Source organism: Budorcas taxicolor, chromosome 16, assembly GCF_023091745.1.
Source record: "Budorcas taxicolor isolate Tak-1 chromosome 16, Takin1.1, whole genome shotgun sequence".
Classification (NCBI taxonomy): Eukaryota; Metazoa; Chordata; class Mammalia; order Artiodactyla; family Bovidae; genus Budorcas; species Budorcas taxicolor.
In genome coordinates this window covers 34404092-34426797 of record NC_068925.1, presented here as the reverse complement: position 1 = coordinate 34426797, position 22706 = coordinate 34404092, and the positions used below count along the sequence as shown (strand labels likewise).

Genomic DNA, 22706 nt, shown 5'->3' with positions numbered 1-22706 from the left:
AAATTTTTGGATTTTCTTGTATGTCACATACTGCTTTAGGAATGTTAGCTTCTTACAAGAGAGGAAGAAATGTTTTATTTTTTATTTATAACCAGATTTATTTATATTTTATTTTCAAGTTTTCTGCAATACTAAAGTGACAGAAACAGGTCACATGCAGAATACTGACATAGTTTTAGAGAAAACTGACCAAACTTTCATTGGAAAAAGTGTCTTTCTGTCAATATTAGATTGCTGATACAAAGCTGAGAGCACATTTGAAATACTTATTGGCCCAAATATTAAAACTAACACAAATTAACATGTAACTAGAGTTGCTGGAATGGGAACTTGTTCAGGTTTGTCAATCTAAGTCAATCTTGTTGATTCCTTAATGATAAGATAATCTATCTATTAGAGTACAGAGCCATTAGAAGGAATACAACAGAAATATAAGTTCCTAAAGGCACAGAAATCCCAAAGAATTTAGGAGGTAACAGCAGAACTGTAAATAATATAGTTTAACAAAAATATTTTAACAAAATATCCTATTTCCATAGCACAACTGTAAAGCTCAAAGGAAACAATTCATATGAAATAATGCTATGAAGAAAGTCTTATATATTTTAATTACTTTATAAGAATATCATATAGAGAAAGAAACTTTATCAGTGTGCTTTTGGAAACAATAACTGTTGCTGGATGGATGATTCAATTAGCATGAACTATTCTGGCATGTTTCAAAAGCATTGCCATTTTAAAACATAAAAAATGTCTAAAAATGCAACCATAGTAATAGTGCACGGGTTGGGGGTGAGGGAGAAAGACAATGACAAATTGGTCCAAAAGGACACTGAGACTTCATAGCTGGAAGACCATTGTGCTGACAATTAGTAACAGGAAGCAGAGCACAAAACAAATGAATGAAAAAAGCTGAACTTGCAATGAAAGACCTTATTATAGTGCAGAAACATTATTGTAATAAAGGGGCAATGTACTCTCCTCCATAAAACTTTCAAACAGGCACCCTTGCCTCTTTTTTCATTCTCTGCATTTCATTTTTTCATTAGCATCTGCTTGATTATGTATTATTTCCAACCCGAAAGAATGCTTCTCTATCCTTCCTAAATTCCAAGGCTTAAAGGTCCTTCCCCTCACTGTGGCCTTGAGCCTCATTTAACTTTACTCAAAATATAACAAAGGTTTAAAATAACAAAAATATAGGGGAAAAAACAGAAAGGCAGTGATTCAGTATATAGCTGCAGCAAGATTAAAAAAAAATGTGTCCCTCAAGCCTAACTTATTAAAAACACAATGATCATATAATTCATACTAATATCCAGATGATTCTGTCTCTAAAACTCTTTTACCTTCTTTGATAGAAGAGAAAGGCTGAAATCTTCACTTATTAAAGTAAATTTTCTGCATTTAGCTTTAGTTTCCCTAAATGGGAACATCCAAAAGCTCTGAAACATTTTCACATACTAGTTGAAAATGACAAGACTTGATCCATGACACTAACATATAATCTAGAGGCAAGGAAAGCCCACACCTTCTGCCTATGTTTCCTACGCTAGAAAACATTTTACCTCAAGACCCTACAGCAGCCAGAGATACTTTAGTTAAGCAGTGATGTGTAAAAAGCATTGGCCTTGACCCCTGAAAGCTGTGGGGTTTGCTTTCAGTCCCAAAGTTCATCAAATGCATGACTATGGGCCATTCTATGGGCCCAGTTTCCCCAGCTATAAAACAGAGACATTACGTATCCTGCAAAAATATCAGCGTGACTAATAATACACATACAAAATGCATAGCACACAGACGCTCAATGAGTGGTAAATTATTATTTGCATTAATTCTCAAAAGACTGAATGTTCCAAGAAATTATTGTCTGTGGCTCATAGGCAAATCATTGACTTCTAGAAGACTTTGGAGATTCTTCATGCCAACTCCTTCATATCACAGATAATAAAACACCAGGGATGGTGAAGTGACTGGCCCAATATTACATAATAAATTTCTATCAAATAGCCAGCCACCTGGCTACCACCTCCATGCTTGTCCCTCTGCTAAAGCATAAATAAGCATCAAGGTTACATACAATATACCTCTCAAAAACAAGAGTCTGCTACTAACCTACTGTTAATAATACTTGACATACCACAAAGTTTCTGTGGTGCTGAATAAGCATTACTTGAAGAAGAGTTATCTCTGAACTCCATTTATGATTAAATACACTCAAACCAGGTGTGAGAAATGCATGCTTGTTCAGTTGCTTCAGATGTGTCCGATTCTTGGCAAGCCTATGGACTGTGACCACTGAGCCACTGTGGAAGCCCCAGATATTAGACAGTCCGGTCCAAATCATTGTTAGTTTTCCCAAGTACTTGCTTTGAGAGTCTAGGAAAATTTCTTAATCTCTCAAGGCTCCAGCTTTACTAGTTTTTTTTTTACAGGTAATATTTATCTCATGTTTTTCTTGTCATGTTGCTGTAAATAAGGCACCATATACCTAGGAGCTTAAACAATGTTACTTCTCTTCCTCTTACTTCCTTAAGTCTCTATTAATTTCACATGTATTAATTATAAGTAGGGAAGTAGATTCTTTACCAGTGAGCCACCTGGGAAGCCCAATTATAAGTAAGATGGGATTAAAGGAGCAAGTAATGGGCATATAATCATTTTTTAATTTACAATTTGGGGGGATTTTTTTTTTTTTTTTTTTTTTTTTTGGCTGCCGTGCATGGCTGGTGGGATCTTAGTTCCCTGACTAGGGATTTGACTTGAGCCCTCAGCAGTGAAAGGACAGAGTCCTAACCACTGGACTGCCAGGGTATTCCCTAATTTAAAATTTTAGAAAGTAATTACAAATAAGCCTCTACTTTCTAGAAAAGAAACTAAGTTAAAAAATAAATATTAAACATGTAAATCAGGTAGGTTTTATCTATATTTAACTTAACCAAAAACAATCTATAGATTTGATTAGGCCATAAATGAGTATACACAGAAAAGTGTATAAAAAGGATTACTGTCACTCTTCAGATATGGAACGGTATCACAGAGGAAAATTCCAGGAGAAAACAACAGTACAAGGATCCTTAGCACCAAAGGCTACCTGAGTGTTACACACTTAGCAAAACTACAGCTGAAAAACGGAAGTATACTGACCTAATAGTAATTAACTTAATATTAAGAACTACGCAAAACCCCGTCATAGCTGCTTATCATACACAGGCTGCAGGTGGTGGTCCTCCTACCCCACACCCACTATTCACTCCCCAGTCACACCACCTCGGCTCTCCTACCTAAAGTCAGTCAGGTTAAACAACAGTAAACAGATGGTGTGCTCCTTTCCGAGCTAAAACCTGCAGTTCAAAATATTTTCGGCTAAAGAAAAAGTATTGACTTTAAGATGGTATTTTAAAATAGAATGATTTATTTGCATCAGTAAAATGATTTTATATTCTAGTAGGAGAGAAGATGAATAGCAATGTGACGACAGAAACTCCATGTAAAAGCCAAGGCGGCGAACGGGACATGACTCTTAACCCTGACACTGAGAAACCATACCGAGTGTCTGGTACGGTTACGGCAGTCTGCTAAATATTTCAGGTGCCGCATTCATTCCTATCACTTGTGTTTCCTTCTCCTTTGATATCTTTCAGTCTATACAGGGACAAAGAAATAACACACCATCTGGAGGTTTCATCCATATTCTGAGGATTTCAAACCCACTTAAATTAACAATAAGAGATGCAACCAAAGTTTCTCAGAAATAATTTTTTGAAATAATGGTGATCTGTTACCTGCAATATATGTCATCTTTTGAAATCTTACTATTTTTCCAAACAATCTCAATTTCCAACGAAGCTTTTCTTGATGATCTACTCCTCAATGATACCTCCTTTTCCTAAAACTCTTACTGAATATTTAATTATAAACCTACTTCAGAACTGAATCATCAAAATACCAATCTCAAAAAATACTAATTCCAAGGGTTTGTGGCATATTTTGCTAGCAGATTATAAATTCTTCAAATCCAAGGGCAATATCTGTGGATTAGTGAAAGGAACGCAGACTTCAAGGTTAGCATTCTGTTAGGCATGGGCTGAAATTCTGGCTCTGCCACTTGCCAGTTAAGTCACATAATCTCTCAGTCTCTTTAAAATGGAGAACATAATACTTACCTCAGAATGTTGTTGTGAAGATTAAATGAGATAATATATGTGAAAGGGCCTGGCACATAGTAAGGCTCAAAGAAAGGTTGGTTTCCTTCCTTTTTTCCTTCTCTTTTCCCTCAGTACCTGGTACAATGTTGAGAACACAATAAACCCTCAATAAAAACTTTCTAAATATTCATTTGAACTTAGATTTCCTAAAAATATGTTTAAATATTAAGTGATAACGCCTATGTATCCGAATTGTTACTTTAAATCATATGCAAACAAAGTAGGAAATCTCAAAACAGAACAAGTGTGTGAGGCTGCTACGTAAAAAGATGAGAAAAGGAAATAAAAAAAGGAGACAGAGGAAATAGTACTTAAGAACAATTCAGTGAAAATTATTACATGCATAGTATTTTTCACACAAGTATCTCTGGATAAGCAAGAGTTGACTGCTGACCTAAGAGGAAGTTGAATGAGAGAAGGAAGGAGGGAAGGAAGAAGAGAGCAAGGCAGAGACAAAGAGGAAGAGAAGGGAAGAGGGGGAAAAGAAAAGGATGCAGGAAGGGAGGAAGGAAACTTGGTTCCCCTGGGACCTCTTTGATCTCCTCACATTGATATAGGCTATTGAAGGTGACCACTCCTTGACTACCTTCCATTAAAAACAAGTCCCACTGCACACTCCATCTTACAAAAAAGTAATTATCTAACGGAAGAACCAAATTAATGTGAAAATTTCCCCCACTGAATAGTAACCAAAGGATCCTCTTAGAACAGTCAGAAAGACATTTGGGGATGTTATTATCTTTATTAAGGAAACAAAACAATTCTGACTTGACCTTCTAATTAAAGAATTTGGTCTGCAGCCAGGTCCTCTGAGGTCAGTCCAGTGGTGCTGCCTTTTCAACTGCAGTGATGTTCTTCTTCATTTTCCAGAAGGAGACCATGTGCATGGTTCAGGGGTCTAGCACATGTTATTTAGTTATAAGAAAGACCAGTCTCTACAGACAAACTCCTTGGCATTAAATGCAATTGAGACTTTTCCCCCAAACCAAATAAGAGGAGTCATTCTCAATTTCAATCTTGTTGTAGATGTGTATGTTCAGTTGCTAAGCCATGTTCAACTCTTTGAGACCGCATGGCCTGCAGCATGCCAGGCTTCCCTGTCCTTCACTATCTCCTGGAGTTTGCTCAGATTCATGTCCATTGAGTCAGTGATGCTAGTTGTACATAGGTTCTACTTAAAACTTGCAACATCTTTAAAGAAAACCCAATAGAGTAGTTTCCACCTTACTCCAATATAATTTAACTGGAAAGGGGGGAATGGCTGCCATTTAACTCAATTAAGCAAATCACTGCAGATGGTGATTGCAGCCATGAAATTAAAAGACGCTTACTCTTTGGAAGGAAAGTTATGACCAACCTAGACAGCATACTAAAAAACAGAGACATCACTTTGTCAACAAAGGTCTGTCTAGTCAAGGCTATGGTTTTTCCAGTGGTCTTGTATGGATGTGAGAGTTGGACTATAAAGAAAGCTGATGGCCGAAGAATTGATGCTTTTGAACTGTGGTGTTGGAGACGACTCTTGAAGTCCCTTGGACTGCAAGGAGATCCAACCAGTCCATCCTAAAGGAGATCAGTCCTGGGTGTTCACTGGAAGGACTGACGTTGAAGCTGAAACTCCAATCCTTTGGCCACCTGATAAGAAGAGTTGACTCATTTGAAAAGACCCTGATGCTGGGAGGGATTAAGGGCAGGAGGAGAAAGGGACGACAGAGGATGAGATGGTTGGATGGCATCACTGACTCAATGGACATGGGTTTGGGTGGACTCCGGGAATTGGTGATGCACAGGGAAGCCTGGTGTGCTGCGGTTCATGAGGTCACAAAGAGTCGGACATGACTGAGCGACTGAATTGAAGGAAATATTACTGAGCATATTCTATCTTATGTTATTACTTTTATTTGTATTTTAGCATTTATAATTTACAAAGTGTTTTCCCATATATCATCTCATTTAACCCCACCCTAATCCTGAACAGCATATAACCTCATGTTTAAACCTGAGAAAAATGAAGATCAGTAGAGTTTTGTGATTTGCCCAAGGTCACAGAGTTAGTAAAACAGTAGAATCAAGACTCAAACTTAGGTCTTCTGATTCCAAGTCCTGTGGTCTTCTAACATATCAGATCTTATAATAAACACTGGAGGACATTTTTTAAATGAGTATACACAGTGATTATGCTCTGGAAGTTTATCATTTCCCTCGATTCTACATAAGACCCCATACTAAGTTATATTCTGATGAATGAAACTGAGAAGGTAAAGACTACAACTAAACAGATTAGCTCTCAAAGTGAAGTCGCTCAGTCGTGTCCAACTGTTTGTGACCCCTACGCCAGGCTCCTCCATCCATGGGATTCTCCAAGCAAGAATACTGGAGTGGGTTGCCATTTCCTTCTCCAGGGGATCTTCCTGACCCAGGGATCAAACCTAGGTCTCCTGCATTGCAGGCAGACACTTTACCCTCTGAGCCACCAGAGAAGCCCCAGATTAAATCAGAAAAGAGGAGTGAGAAATCATGAGAGCTGCTACCAGGAAAAACACATGCTCTAAGCAAAATCTGAGCAGTTCACCTGCAGTATTATAATGAAGGAAGTAGTAAAATCATGAGATTATTTAACAGGAAGCTCAAGTGATACATAAATTTACATTTATAAAGGACATATAATTGATGAGATATTTCAGTGATACAGACAGTTCTCATATGTAGGAGCTGGATTTGACATTCTAAACTGCCACAGTCATATCCATTAAAATGGAATTACACATTTTCTTTTGTGCACATTTGTTGTACAGTGTAGAAAAAAGAACGAAAGAGTAGAAATTCTGTGGAAAACTTTTTAAAATCAGATTGAAGTGTGATTTCAATGAGGAGGAGGAAATATGTGACTAAATATGGCATTATTATTCTTCAAAATTTTCTAAAAACTATATCCTTTTAAAGTGATTTTTTAAAAAGGTTCTTGACATTCCTAATTCTAAACTTGGTTTATGGGTTAACGTTTGTAAATATATGAATACAGTATCCATAAAAATGAAAGACAGGAAGAAATTTTGATTAAATTTACAGTAATTAATTAATTTTTAAGTAAGGCATACCAGGTTTCCCTGGTAGCTCAGCTGGTAAAAGAATCTGCCTGCAATGCAGGAGACCCTGGTTCAAGTCCTGGGTCAGGAAGATCTGCTGGAGAAGGGATAGGCTACACACTCCAACATTCTTGGGCTTCCCTGATGTCTCAGACAGTAAAGAATCCACTTGCAATACAGGAGACCTAGGTTCAATCACCGGGTTGGGAAGATCCCCTGGAGAAGGAAACAGATACTAGCTCCAGTATTCTTGTCTGGAGAATTCCATGGACTATATAGTCCATGAGGTCCCAAAGAGCTGGACACAACTGAGTGACTTTCACTTTCTTTCAAGGCATTCCTCATAGACAGACAGATAATCCAAGTACCAGATATAACTCTATTTTCTTAAAAATCTGAACACAATTAGAGAAAACAAGTCTTCCAGTGATCAAGTACACAAAATAGTCTAAAAAATCACTCAAAACAAAAACAGGATTAGGAATTTCACATCCAGTTGAACTTAATAAAATCTACTAATTTGTTTCCAAAAAACATGTGGAACATTGAGGAGTAACAGAAGAAAAAAAAGGAATACTTACATATACACGTATAAACATAAATAAGAAAAAAATTCATCTTCCTCTTGTGAAAATGGAGAGAACTTAAGATTCTCCTGAGCAAAATGGCATTTGCCAAAGAAGATTCTTTTTGAAGATCCTATGTATTGCTTCCAAATACTCCAGAGAATACTTGAAGGCAAGAGATAATCATTAAGAGATGATCATAATAATCCAACTGGACTAGGAAGACAGCAGTTAAGACTGAAAAGTAGGGAAAACATGTAAGTGCCTTGCTGACTGGCTCACTTATTGTGGGAAGAGCAAGAGGACTATGCAGAAGAGGAAGAGAACTGTAACCATACAGGTTCTTTTTTTTTAAAATCAGGTAGTTTATTCTTTTACTGTTGAGTGTTCTCTTTAACAGCTCTATACCAGGTAATATCTTTGGCAAATATTTTCTCCCTGTCTGTGACTTGTCTTCTCATTTTCTCGACTAGAATTTTTTTTTTTAATTTTACTTTATTTTACTTTACAATACTGTATTGGTTTTGCCATACATCAACATGAATCTGCCACGGGTGTACATGAGTTCCCAATCCTGAACCCCATATAGGTTCTTTTTAACTCAAATACTGATATGGATACCTAATGCTCAAAAGCCTCCAATGGTTTCCAGTGGGTTTCCATTAAAAAATCAAACTGGTATTCAAGATCTTGCACAGTCTGATTACAGTTTATCCAACCTTAAGAGTTTTTTCCTTCAATAAAAACTTTCTATCCATCTAGCATATTGTTTACACTATTTACAAACAAGCTACTCTTTAATTCCAGACTTCATTTTTGCTTAGGTTGTTAACCTCACTGAGAAAGTCTTCTTCCTTCCAAAAACCTAAATATCACCTGTCCTTCTAGGCGCATGTTAACCTTGCCTTATGCATAAGCTCTTTTCTAGTCATCCTACCTTCCTTCTATCTAGTCTCTCAACTTCTACAGCATTAATTTCCTTATCTCCAATAATCCTTGTGTATTTATATATTATAGGGTTAGAGTTGCTTTCTACAGACTATTTTTTATCATATATAAGACTAAGAATCAAGTCATAAGCTAAGTCTTTATCCCCATGAACAAACACAATGAAAGCATTAGTAGGAATCAATTGATTTTTCTACACATTTATTTAAAATCTCAGAGTCTATAAGTCCCCTAACACCCTTACTTTCTTTTAAGTAGCAGAAGTAGATTAGGTTAGTGAGTAAACAGGTCATTGCACTTCTAAAATTGGCCTAAGAGGGCAGAGGCCCCTCGCCCAAGACTACACAACGAAAAGTGCTGAGGCCGCGGCCGGCCAAACCCAAGCCCTTGTAGCCCCAAAAAAATTAAAATAAAGTAAAACTGGCCTAAGAAATGCTGACCAATTTCTTTTTCGAAAAGAGACAGAAGAAAGGTTTCAGAGAGGAAAGGGATGTTGTCAGAGTGGGCCAGTATCTGCATCACAGAATAAGGCAGAATTCTAGTAGATACTCCTGGGGACACAGGCTGGCACTTTTCCCTTCCCACCATGGTGAGGAGGAAGGACTAGGTCAAAAGTATGATCAGTCTCAAGACATGGGCAATGTTCAAGTTTTCCACTAAGCAACTGCATCCACTTTTGAGTTGAGCTAATAACTGTCAACATGTCAGGAATCACGACTATTATCTGGGTAGACAAGCTATTGTGCTCAATGTACTTTGAAAAGAGCTTTGCAACAAGTCTTGTATGTATCCTATATTATTTTTCAGTCAAAATGCAATGTTTCCTATGCAAAGATAAATTTCAATCTATAACTAGTAATTTGCTGCTGTTGTTCAGTTGCTAAGTAGTGTCTGACTCTTTGCGACTCCATGGACTGCAGCAGGCCAGGCTTCCCTGTCCTCCACTATCTCCCAGAGTTTGTTCAGATTCAGGTCCATTGAGTCAGTGATGCTATGTAACCATCTCATCCTCTGCTACCCCTTCTTTTGCTTTCAATTGTTCCCAGCATCAGAGTCTTTTCCAATGAGTCAGCTCATCGCATCAGATGGCAAAAGTATTGGAGCTTCAGCTTCAGCAACCGTCCTTCCAGTGAATACTGAGGGTTATTTTCTTTTAGGGTTGACTGGTTTGATATCCTTGCTTTCCAAGGACTCTCAGAGTCTTCTCCAACACCACAAGTTGAAAGCATCAATTCTTTGGCACTCAGCCTTCTTTATGGTCCAGCTCTCACATCTGTGCATGACTATTGGAAAAACAGCTTTGACTATACGGACCTTTGTTGGCAAAGTGATGTCTCTGCTTTTGAATATGCTGTCTAGGTTTGTCATAGCTTTCCTTCCAAGGAGCAAGTGCTTTTTAATTTCATGGCTGCAGTCACTGTATGCAATGATTTGATCTTGGAGCCCCCCAAAATAAAACTGTTACTGCTTCCACTTTTTCCCCTTCTGTTTACCATGAAGTGATGGGACCAGGTGCCATGATCTTGGTGTTTTGAAGACTGGGAGTTAGTAATTTACCTAACCATATTTCTGATAGGAGATACAGTTTTCTTGGAGAAAATATTATTTTGCTTACATTTCTACAGTATTATATTTAGAAGACAATTTCCAATATAGTTCATATTTGATCCATCAAAAAAAGGATAAAGGTCAAATACTGTTATCCACATTTTATAGGCCTTGGAGAACTTATATTATGCATGCCAAGGATATCTAGCAATTTAACAGTTGGAATTCTGACCCAAAATCAGATCTCATAGCTCTAGGTAGGGAAAATGTCATAGAATGGAGGTGGGGAATGGAAGAGGGGTTGGAGGAACAACCCATGGCCAGGGAAGCCTGGTGTGCTGCAGTCCATGGGGTTGCAAAGAGTCGGACGTGACTGAGCAACTGAACTGAACTGGGGGAGCACGGAGTGGGAGATAACACTTAAGTAACAGCAGAGAAATATGAATTTTAATCTTGATGCTTAACTACCTGGAAAAGGAAATGGCAACCCACTTCAGTATTCTTGCCCGGAGAATCCCATGGACAGAGCCTGGCTGGCTACAGTCCATGGGGTCACAAAGAGTCGGGCACAACTGAGTGACTGACACACACTTAACTACCACCACCTAGTAAAGCAACCTTAAAAAGATCACTGAATTTTCTAGAAAACCCAGAGATAAATCCACGCACCTATGGACACCTTATCTTTGACAAAGGAGGCAAGAATATACAATGGAGAAAAGACAATCTCTTTAACAAGTGGTGCTGGGAAAACTGGTCAACCACTTGTAAAAGAATGAAACTAGATCACTTTCTAACACCATACACAAAAATAAACTCAAAATGGATCAAAGATCTAAAGCAAGACCAGAAACTATAAAACTCCTAGAGGAAAACATAGGCAAAACTCTGACATAAATCACAATAGGATCTTCTATGACCCACCTCCCAGAGTAATGGAAATAAAAGCAAAAATAAACAAATGGGACCTAATTAAACTTAAAAGCTTTTGCACAACGAAGGAAACTATAAGCAAGGTGAAAAAACAGCCTTCAGAATGGGAGAAAATAATAGCAAATGAAGCAACTGACTAACAACTAATCTCAAAAATATACAAGCAGTTCCTGCAGCTCAATTCCAGAAAAATAAACAACCCAATCAAAAAATGGGCCAAAGAACTAAACAGACATTTCTGCAAAGACGACACACAGATGGCTAACAAGCACATGAAAAAATGCTCAACATCACTCATTATCAGAGAAATGCAAATAAAAACCACAATGAGGTACCATCTCACACCAGTCAGAATGGCTGCGATCAAAAAGTCTACAAATAATAAATGCTGGAGAGGGTGTGGAGGAAAAGGAACCCTCTTACACTGTTGGTGGGAATGCAAACTAGTACAGCCACTATGGAGAACCGTGTGGAGATTCCTTAAAAAACTGGAAATAGAACTGCCATACAGCCCAGCAATCCCATTGCTGGGCATACACATCGAGGTGTACCCCAATGTTCATCGCAGCACTGTTTACAATAGCCAGGACATGGAAGCAACCTAGATGTCCATCAGCAGATGAATGGATAAGAAAGCTGTGGTACATATACACAATGGAGTATTACTCAGCCATTAAAAAGAATGCATTTGAATCCGTTCTAATGAGGTGGATGAAACTGGACCCGATTATACAGAGTGAAGAAAGTCAAAAAGAAAAACACCCATACAGTATACTACGCATATACATGGGATTTAGACAGAAGGTAACAATGAGAGACACAGACGTAAAGAAGTCTTTTGGACTCTGTGGGAGAAGGCGAGGGTGGGATGATTTGAGAGCGTAGCGTTGAAACGTGTATATTATCATATGTGAAGCAGATCGCCAGTCCGGGTTCGATGCATGAGACAGAGGGTGCTCAGGGCTGGTGCACTGGGATGACCCTGGGGGATGGGATGGGGAGGGAGGTGGAAGGGGGGTTCTGGATGGGGAAACACATGTGCACCTGTGGCTAATTCATGTCGATGTTTGGCAAAAACCACTACAATACTGTAAAGTAATTAGCCTCCAAATAAAATAAATTAATTAATTGTTTAAAAAAATCACTGAATTTTCAAAGGCTTCATTTTTTTCTCATCTCAAAAGGAAAAATCTGGACTAGATATTTTCAGAAATGCATTCAAAACCCATTATTAGCGCCTAAGATATATAGGCACTAAGATATGTGAGATATAAAAATCTTATAATACTAGGCTCTTTCCCCTAAAATAACTCACAGTTTACTGGATAAGACATACACATGAACAAGACAACCAAGAAACATGATTAACAACGAAAGATAACAGCTTTGTGAAGAACAGAAAGGAAGAATTTAGCAAGGAATGAGGCTGGGGATTTAAATCTGAATTGTCTTAAAGGACAAAAAAAAAACACAATTATTCCAGCAAATAGAAGACAGAGGGAACAGCATAAAGGCTCAGAGTAGAAATGCTATAATAGTTTATACAGGAAATTACGAACAGTTCAGTACTGCCAAAGTGTAAGTGGACAGCAGAAGAGAGACAAGAAAAGAGCTGAAAGCAGAGGCCAGGATGAGATCTTTGCATGATATATTAAGGAATCTGGACTTTATCCAGCAGGATAAAATGAAGATCTAGGGCCGGGCTTTCACAGGTTAGCAGCATAGTTAGGATTTAATTTTAGAAAGATCACTTTGACATTCATGGGAAGGAAGAACATGAGTGGTAGAAACTACAGGCAGAGATCTATAGGTAAAAATGTACAGCAGAGATGATGAGGGCCTATTCTAGAGATGAGAGAGAAGGAAATACTTTCAAGGAATAAGAAGCAAGACCGGAAACATTAGAAATAAATTGGGAGTAAGATGAAGATATGAGGGGGGAAAAGGCATGAAATACATCCAGGTTTCTGCTCAACACAGAACTGAGGTAGTGAATACGGGGGGGAAAGTTGATCAAATTATCTTTGGTTCAGCTTAAGATTTGTTGCCTCCAAAAATATCTAGGTAGAGATGTCCAGTAGTCAGTTGAATATAGTAAAGATAGCAATCTAATGCTCAGAAAAGAGGCTTGCCCTGAAGATACGTAAGTGTGGGAGCAAGCTGTATACTAGGAGTAACTGAAACCCTAATGTGAATGTGACCATCCAGGAAGAGAGTACAAAGTGAGAATGAACCCAGTTAGATATCCAAATGCATGCAATAAGTCAACCAAGAAAACCAGGAAAGAAAAGCTTCTTAGAAAACAATGAGAGATCATCCCAAGATCAAAACTATAAAATGTCCCCCAAATGTAAAGCCAGGAAAAGAACTAAAAAAAAAAATGTCTCCTAGTCTGAGCAATTAAGGGGTCACTGGAGAACTTACTAAAAGTGGTTTTATCAAGCAAATAAAAAAGTTAGACTGCGTTGGACTGAAAAGTAGAAACAACTAGTATAAAGACATCTTTGGGGAAATTTTGAACTAGAAGAAAAGGAATCTGAAACTTAATGAAGAATGGAAAGATCAATACCAAGTCCCATCTAGTTCTCTTACTTTATTATTTTCATACAAATAAAAAGCCTATTTTAGTAAAGTTCCATTAAAACTCACAAAGATTAATCTTGAAGTACCATATTTTAATTATCTAGAAAGATAGGGGGCACACCGTAGCCATGAATGGAACACATATGTATATATCACATCTCCCAACAAACCTGAGTGTGCTGCACCCGGTACTCCTAGCGCCTTCCTGTCATATGTCGAAGACAGCTAGAACCAGTGGGAGACTACTGAGTATCTCTCTCTGCTCTTACTGTTCCTTAATACCTCACGAAAACATTCCTCATTACCCTCTGCCTGAAATATTCTTGTCCTCTATTTTATAGTAATTTCATTACCATTCACTCTTCAATGGCCTGCTCAAACTTCCCTCACAGAATCACAGAAAGCTAGAGACAAAGGGGACCTTACAAATTCATTCAGGGGTCCTCACCATGCTGATGAAGGGACTAAAGACCAGAGAGTGTGAGAACGACCTGCCCAAGGTCATACTCATGGTTTTGGGTAGAGTTTAAATTTGAACTACTTCTTCAACTAGGGCCCTTTTCACTACACATTACTATCTCAGGTAATTATTGCAAGGAGGCTTCCCTGATAGCTCAGTTGGTAAAGAATCCGCCTGCAACGCAGGAGACCCCGGTTACATTCCTGGGTCGGGAAGATCCACTGGAGAAGGGATAGGCTACCCACTCCAGTATTCTTGGTCTTCCCTTGTGGCTCAGCTGCTAAAGAATCTGCCTGCAATGCAGGAGACCTGGGTTCGATCCCTGGATTGGGAAGATCCCCTGGAGAAGGGAAAAGCTACCCACTCCAGTATTCTGGCCTGGAGAATTCCATGGACTCTACGGTCTATGGGGTTGCAAAGAGTCAGACACGACTTTGACAAAAAGAAATTATTGCAAACTTATGACTGCAATAAGTCAGGCGTTAAAATCAATCAGTTTAAAACAGTTGTTTGTTGTAAGATCCATGTTATTCATATGTTTCCCAAAATTAAGGAGCTGGTCTGTAACTTCACTCATTAATTTAACTATCCACAACTACTTGATTATTCAAGATTACAGATGCCAACTAATATTGATTTCATGGATAAGCTGACTGTCAGTCACTAAATAGGCTCTCTCCTCAAGAGTGTAGCATTTATTTCAGCCTCTGCCAGTGGAAGTGTCGGAGCAGATGTTGGCAGACTGTGACATACAGTATGTCTTTAAAACTTGTTGGGGTGTGAAATTTCATAAGGTCAAAAAATGCTGCATTTTGATCAGCATATACAGGAGTTCTGTACTTTATAAATTATTTCAGACAAACCAATAATAGCATTTGCTAGTAAAATAGACAAACTAAGAAACCACACTGGCTTTAGGTCAGATATGATAATGTACACTGCTAGTGTTTTAAAAGCCAATTTCTATCACTTTAAAGTAAATGCTTGCCCAAAATGTCTTTAGAAAGAAAATGTATTCGTAAGTCAATACAAAATATAAGGTATTATTTCAATTGACAACAGGATTTTTAAAATAATTTTCTACTGAGAGAAAGCCGTAAGTGTCTAATGAGCCATTTGGTAGAGACAAAAGTATTTTCTTAATACACAAATATAACAGTATCCTCACTTTTTAAAAAATGACACTCCCTATGGAAAAATCCACTTACATAAACAAGAGATTTTTTCTTTTTTTTTAGTTAAAATGATTTCACAAACTTTTTGGTTTATTGTCCTATCGTATTGTTTAAAAAAAACTGGAAGTATCCCCCCCAAAAAGACTGTGGCGCTATATAATGATAAAATCACACGTATAACATTTGAGGATTTTTATCATTTTCAATTTTCTGATGCTGCTATATTTTTTAACTGATTTTTGCTTCAATTTTCCCTCATATCTTTCCAAATCGTGACTAACAGATAACTGCATACAATCAATGGAGAAGGCAATGGCACCCCACTCCAGTACTCTTGCCTGGAAAATCCCATGGATGGAGGAGCCTGGTAGGCTGCAGTCCATGGGGTCGCGAAGAGTCGGACACAACGGAGCGACTTCACTTTCATTTTTCACTTTTATGCACTGGAGAAGGAAATGGCAACCCACTCCAGTGTTCTTGCCTGGAGAATCCCAGGGACAGGTGAGCCTGGTGGGCTGCTGTCTACGGGGTCGCACAGAGTCCGACACGACTGAAGCGACTTAGCAGCAGCAGCAGCATACAATCAAAATCAAAATTAAGAATGGTGTGTCTAGTTAAAGATTTTATCACAAACTTTATCTCTTATGCAAGTTTATTTTAACTTAATATTATGCTTTAAAATGTTTTACTCCTGAATTAACACAGAAAACCCCTTTCATTGATTAATCAGCAGTTAAAACAATCTGAAAGCCTTGTTATAACAATTATAATCACTATTATCATCATCATCATCATCTTCCAGTTTATTTTTGGCTATTTTCAAGAAAATATATAATTCCTAAATAAGTTTAAATTACAAACTTATTTAGAAATTTGTAAGGAAGAAATAGTGTTAGATATTTGTAAGGAAGAAAAATTTACCACAAACAAAATCTTCTCAGAAAATAATGTTTAAGGTAAATCACTTGTTTCTTATCATACAATCAATCAAAATGGTTAAGATCATGACAGGAAACTTCGATTAGAGGTGCACTAAGAACGGCAATATCTTACAACTAAGTTCAATCCAGCAGTCAAGTTCAAAGGTCTCTGTTTTCATTTTAAAGAAAAACTTGAGGTATGTACCTGGGGAACGGTTTTTATCACAAAGTTCCAATTATGAAAAAATTATACTATTTTGGATTATATAAGACCACACATTATAATAATCCATGGAATCTTTCAGTTCCAATGCTAAGGAACTGAAATTCTATATAAACTGAAAATTTATCTGCAGTTAAGAACAAACCTAAACTTTTTCATAGGCTTTTCACATATCTCAAAGTATCTAACACATACAGCCATACAAATAAATAAATACAAGGTGAATCAACAATTGTAATTAACTTACTTGCTACTGAAAAGTTGTTGAGGGGATAAGGTAAATCCACATCTTGGGGTTTCTCTTTATATCCTATGAATGAGCCATCTGTCTTCAAAAGGAAATATCTTGGCCTCCAGTTTTTTATATATTCTCCTACATGAGGAAAGCATGCATGTTAATGCTGGGGGGAAAATGAACAGCAGCTTTTATGTGAAAAAATAAATTATGGTACAATATATGTCCTACAACACTGGCCTCCAAAAATTTAGATAGGCAATTTTCTTTTAACTTAGCTTACAAAAGGAAATACATAAGCCTGCAATTAAGATTCAATAAAAACCCAAACATGTTTTGTTTCTAATGATTTCACACTTTGATAATTCATTTGCACCATTATTTCTTCAGAGAATCATTCAACTGAGTACACATTTTGTTCAGTTTTTCATATCAGATGGTTGTTAGAGCATATTTTCAGTCATCTTAAAAAGCCTTGGTAAATAAATCATACACACAGTATCAAGGAATTTCGATGAAAAACACTTATCATAAGAGGGACACGAAAGAGATGTTTCTCTTCCATGTACCACAACTAATGGTGTCATTTTTAAAAAAGAAAGGGAAAATGTCTATTTTCATTCTTAAACCTTGAGCATAACTTGTTTAAACAACATTCTATTATTAAAAGGAAAATAACTGCACAAATGCTGTAAACAAGTCAAGGAAATGAAAGAACATGGGTTAATAGAGCTTAAAAACCACACACACATTCATACACATAAATGTAAGAACTAAGAACATGTGGTTAGTCCCAAGCACACAATAGTCAATGAATGTATATTCTATCAGATTTTGATACAAGCTATCAACTAGCTACCAAAATATAAATTTTTAGCATCAAGATCACCATTTGCTTACTTTACACTTCTTTTTAATTTTAAGCAACAGACGCACTCCATGATACATTAAGAGCTGGAAGGCTCCCTGGTCTCAATTTTCACTTCTCTACTAAATACTTCTATCTGGCTTTTCAATCTCAAGTGGTTAATCACAGTACTACAAAACTTTGAAAGCAGTTCAGCTTTCCCTTCAAATCAGTTTCTCCTGACATCAGCTATCTAAGCTCAAACCTAACATTTGACTGTTCCCTCTCATCAGTAGCTAAGTCAGTACTGACTTCACAAGTCTCTCTTATTTAGACAACCTAAGATGCCCTAACACTTTACATCTGCCCTTCTGCTAATGCACTGTGACTTTTCTCCCATTCTACTTGCCCCTCTTCCATCATAATGCATCTATCATCTCCAGATAATCCTAATGTCCTTATGTACTGCTTTGATGATATCACTTTTATGCTCAAAAATATTTTCCTTACTGTTTAGTATCAGTCTCTTTGTATAAAATATGAGTTTTCCCATAATCTCACCCCTGACATGTATTTCAGATGTGGAATCATTCCTCTGGCTCGGCAATTCTCCAAATTCTCACCTCAGACCTCTTTACACACTTAAATACTTTTCATACTTAAATATAGCCAATGAATTTTTCTGTATGTAGATTACAACTATAATATTTACTGTATTAGAAACTGAAAAGGAGAAAATTGAGATTTTTATTACCTCCTTTAACAGTAAAAAAATAAACTCGTTGCATGCAACATTAATATTTTTATGACAATAGTTTTATTTTCTAAAACAAAAAAAATAAGGTGAAAAGCTGAATTGCTTTACATCTTTGCAAATCTTTTTAATGTTTGCCTTTAAAGAAGACAGAGTTTCATTATCTGTTCCTACATCTAAACTGTTAAAGTAATATATTTTTGATTGAAATATTTTTTAAAAATCTAGCCCAAACAGACAGGTAGTTGGAAAAGGGATGAGTATTCAGATAGTTATGGATGTCTTTCTTTGATACTACACCAGCATTTGACAAGCAGTCATTTTCTAAAAGGTTGCCTGCAATGTGGAATTTGAAACCACTATCAATGAACTTTCTGTACTTTGCTATATGAAATCCTTGGGTCTGTATTTCACACTGAATGAATCTTTTACACACTGCATGATTTTCTAACAGCACACACTGTTCATTTAGGAAACACTGGTCCACCAAGTTATACTGATCTTGCAAATACTGACACAATTCACTACACAATCACATTCAGTACCACTACAAATCCTATCAGGAAAGTAAGCAGTGGGAAGCTCTGCAGCTCATGACAGCAGATATGTTCTCCAAAACTGTACTCTTCGCTTTAAAATTCAGTTTTAACCAATGGAAATAAATACTGTCACTTCATTTTTCTTAAAGTGATACACTCCAAGGGCCCAATCGAGTGCCTGCCACTTGATGATGCTCAAAAATAACTTACTAAATGAATAACTGTATATACGAACATCTTCCCCAAGTGTATAAGCACACGAGAAAAAATTAAGGAAAAGAAAAGGGAAACCTGACACCACTCATAACTTTAACTTACTTAAAAATATGGCCCTAATGTGAATAAACACAGGCCAGATTTATAAAACCAGAATGATAAACCCACAGTTCTCATTAAAAAAAGCAAACAGATCCTTTCTTAATTGTACTTATTGTTTTATTTTTCTATTCATATTCAAGTATTCCTATATAAAAATTAAAATCATGAGATGTTTTCTAATCAGTGATGTTATATTTATATTTCAAATGTTATTTTAAAACAATAACTTGTACTGGTAACAAAATGCTATAACTTTGATAAGCTAAATAGTAACAGTTTAATAACTATACCAAAGATAAAATGAAATAAATCCATTTTGTAAATTTTAAAGAAGAAAAAAATCAGGAAAACATCATTTTTTCTTACACAACATTTCTCCTTATCTTTTAAGAGTACTAAATACATTCTTTTAAAAATGTGTAATTAAAAGAAAGAAGTCAAGTTTTCAATTCTAAGAATAATTTCCTATCAACCACTAAGAATTTACATGTGTAGATGAAAGACACAAAATATCACCACAAAAATTTTTATCACCTTGTTAAACGAATCTTAAGAAATTAAAAATATTTATGTGGCTTATAGCAGGGCTTTTTAAGGAGAAAAGGAAAGATATAAGCATCTGAATGCAGAGTTCCAAAGAACAGCAAGAAGAGATAAGAAAGCCTTCTTCAGCGATCAATGCAAAGAAATAGAGGAAAACAACAGATTGGGAAAGACCAGAGATCTCTTCAAGAAAATTAGAGATACCAAGGGAACATTTCATGTAAAGATGGGCTCGATAAAGGACAGAAATGGTATGGACCTAACAGAAGCAGAAGATATTAAGAAGAGGTGGCAAGAATACACAGAAGAACTGTACAAAAAAGAGTTTTACGATCCGGATAATCACGATGATGTGATCACTCACCTAGAGCCAGACATCCTGGAATGTGAAGTCAAGTGGGCCTTAGAAAGAATCACTATGAACAAAGCTAGTGGAGGTGATGGAATTCCAGTTGAGCTATGTCAAATCCTGAAACATGATGCTGTGAAAGTGCTGCACTCAATATGCCAGCAAATTTGGAAAACTCAGCAGTGGCCACAGGACTGGAAAAAGTCAGTTTTCATTCCAATCCCAAAGAAAGGCAATGCCAAAGAATGCTCAAACTACCACACAATTGCACTCATCTCACATGCTAGTAAAGTAATGCTCAAAATTCTCGAAGCCAGGCTTCAGCAATACATGAACCGTGAAGTTCCTGATGTTCAAGCTGGTTTTAGAAAAGGCAGAGGAACCAGAGATCAAATTGCTAACATCCGCTGGATCATGGAAAAAGCAAGAGAGTTCCAGAAAAACATCTATTTCTGCTTTATTGACTATGCCAAAGCCTTTTACTGTGAGGATCACAATAAACTGTAGAAAATTCTGAGAGAGATGAGAATACCAGACCACCTGACCTGCCTCTTGGGAAATGTGTATGCAGGTCAGGAAGCAACAGTTAGAACTGGACATGGAACAACAGACTGGTTCCAAATAGGAAAAGGAGTACGTCAAGGCTGTATATTGTCACCCTGCTTATTGAACTTATATGCAGAGTACATCATGAGAAACACTGGACTGGAAGAAACACAAGCTGGAATCAAGATTGCAGGAAGAAATATCAATAACCTCAGATATGCAGATGATACCACCCTTATGGCAGAAAGTGAAGAAGAACTAAAAAGCCTCTTGATGAAAGTGAAAGAGGAGAGTGAACAAGTTGGCTTAAAGCTCAACATTCAGGAAACGAAGATCATGGCATCTGGTCCCATCACTTCACGGGAAATAGATGGGGAAAGAGTGGAAACAGTGTCAGACTTTATTTTTTGGGCACCAAAATCACTGCAGATGGTGACTGCAGGCATGAAATTAAAAGACGCTTACTCCTTGGAAGAAAAGTTATGACCAACCGAGATAGCATATTCAAAAGCAGAGACATTACTTTGCCGACTAAGGTCTGTCTAGTCAAGGTTATGGTTTTTCCAGTAGTCATGTATGGATGTGAGAATTGGACTGTGAATAAGGCTGAGCACCGAAGAATTGATGCTTTTGAACTGTGGTGTTGAAGACTCTTGAGAGTCCCTTGGACTGCAAGGAGATCCAACCGGTCCATTCTGAAGGAGATCAACCCTGGGATTTCTTTGGAAGGAATGATGCTAAAGCTGAAACTCCAGTACTTTGGCCACCTCATGCGAAGAGTTGACTCATTGGAAAAGACTCTGATGCTGGGAGGGATTGGGGGCAGGAGAAGAAGGGGACGACAGAGGATGAGATGGCTGGATGGCATCACGGACTCGGATGCGAGTCTGAGTGAACTCCAGAAGTTGGTGAGGGACAGGGAGGCCTGGCGTGCTGCGATTCATGGGGTTGCAAAGAGTCGGACACAACTGAGCAACTGAACTGAACTTGATTAACAAAAATTTCTTAAAAATAAGTCTATTATGCATCCCTGACACTTATTACTCGAAGAGTGTGATAGTCATTTATCCAGAAGAGAAACTGAAGTCAAAATTTCCCTTCTTCATTAGATAAACATTAAGTATTTCTGACAAAACTTTATTACTAATTTTGAATTGATTCCATTAACCAACAACTGTACTGTCATGCTAAGCTAACAGTGTATCCCAAACTTTCAATAAAGACTCCTGCATGTAGTTTTCATTTTATCATTTTCTATCTATAATATGAATCGACTTTCTGAGAAATTATCCTAGGTGCTAGGAACACAGTAGCAGACCAGAAATAATGGCCTCTAACTCATAAAGCTTATGTTCCAGTATTATACCAGATTTCTGGTGCCCACTAAAATCTGGAGAAGGGTTATAAGTATTTCCTGAAAGCGAATCCTTTATTATAGGTTCCTATAAACATTCTTAACTAAAGCTCATGTAATAGCATGATGTGTTGGTCTAATTAAATACTCATTTTTGAGAAATGGGCCTTACAGAGGACACAAACTCATAAGGTATCAATAAAACAAAAAAGTAAGCTTATTGCTATGTACTAGACCCAGTACAAAAGAAGGATAATATTCCTAGCTTAAAAGAATTGTTAAAAGTTACAGCTTTTCCCAATAGTTTGGAAAGACACTGTGCACACTGACAGCAAAGCAGAATTCTTCCTGCAGCCTTGGGACTCCCAAGGCAACCAGCTGCTCATGGAACACCTTCTTAACTGACTCAGCTTAGGCAGTTCAAATAAGGCACAACTAAGTCTGCTCTAAAAATATGGCCCAAAAGTCCTGGCTTTCATAGCGGCTAAGTTCCTAGAACGAAGTTACCCTCTCTGCCACCATTCTTTTTTAGACAGACTAAGATAAAAGGCTTCTCTGGTGGCTCAGTGGT

The 22706-nt window shown here is 37.2% G+C and overlaps 1 protein-coding gene across 1 annotated transcript in view; it reads right to left on the bottom strand.

Annotated features, from left to right (window-relative positions):
* AKT3 (AKT serine/threonine kinase 3) overlaps positions 1 to 16991 on the bottom strand; it is a 139167-nt gene extending 122176 nt beyond the window's left edge. The window contains exon 1 of the mRNA XM_052653829.1: positions 16898 to 16991. The gene's annotated coding sequence lies outside the window, so the exon portion shown is untranslated. The remainder of the gene's footprint in view (positions 1 to 16897) is intronic.
* Positions 16992 to 22706: the final 5715 nt, after the last annotated feature.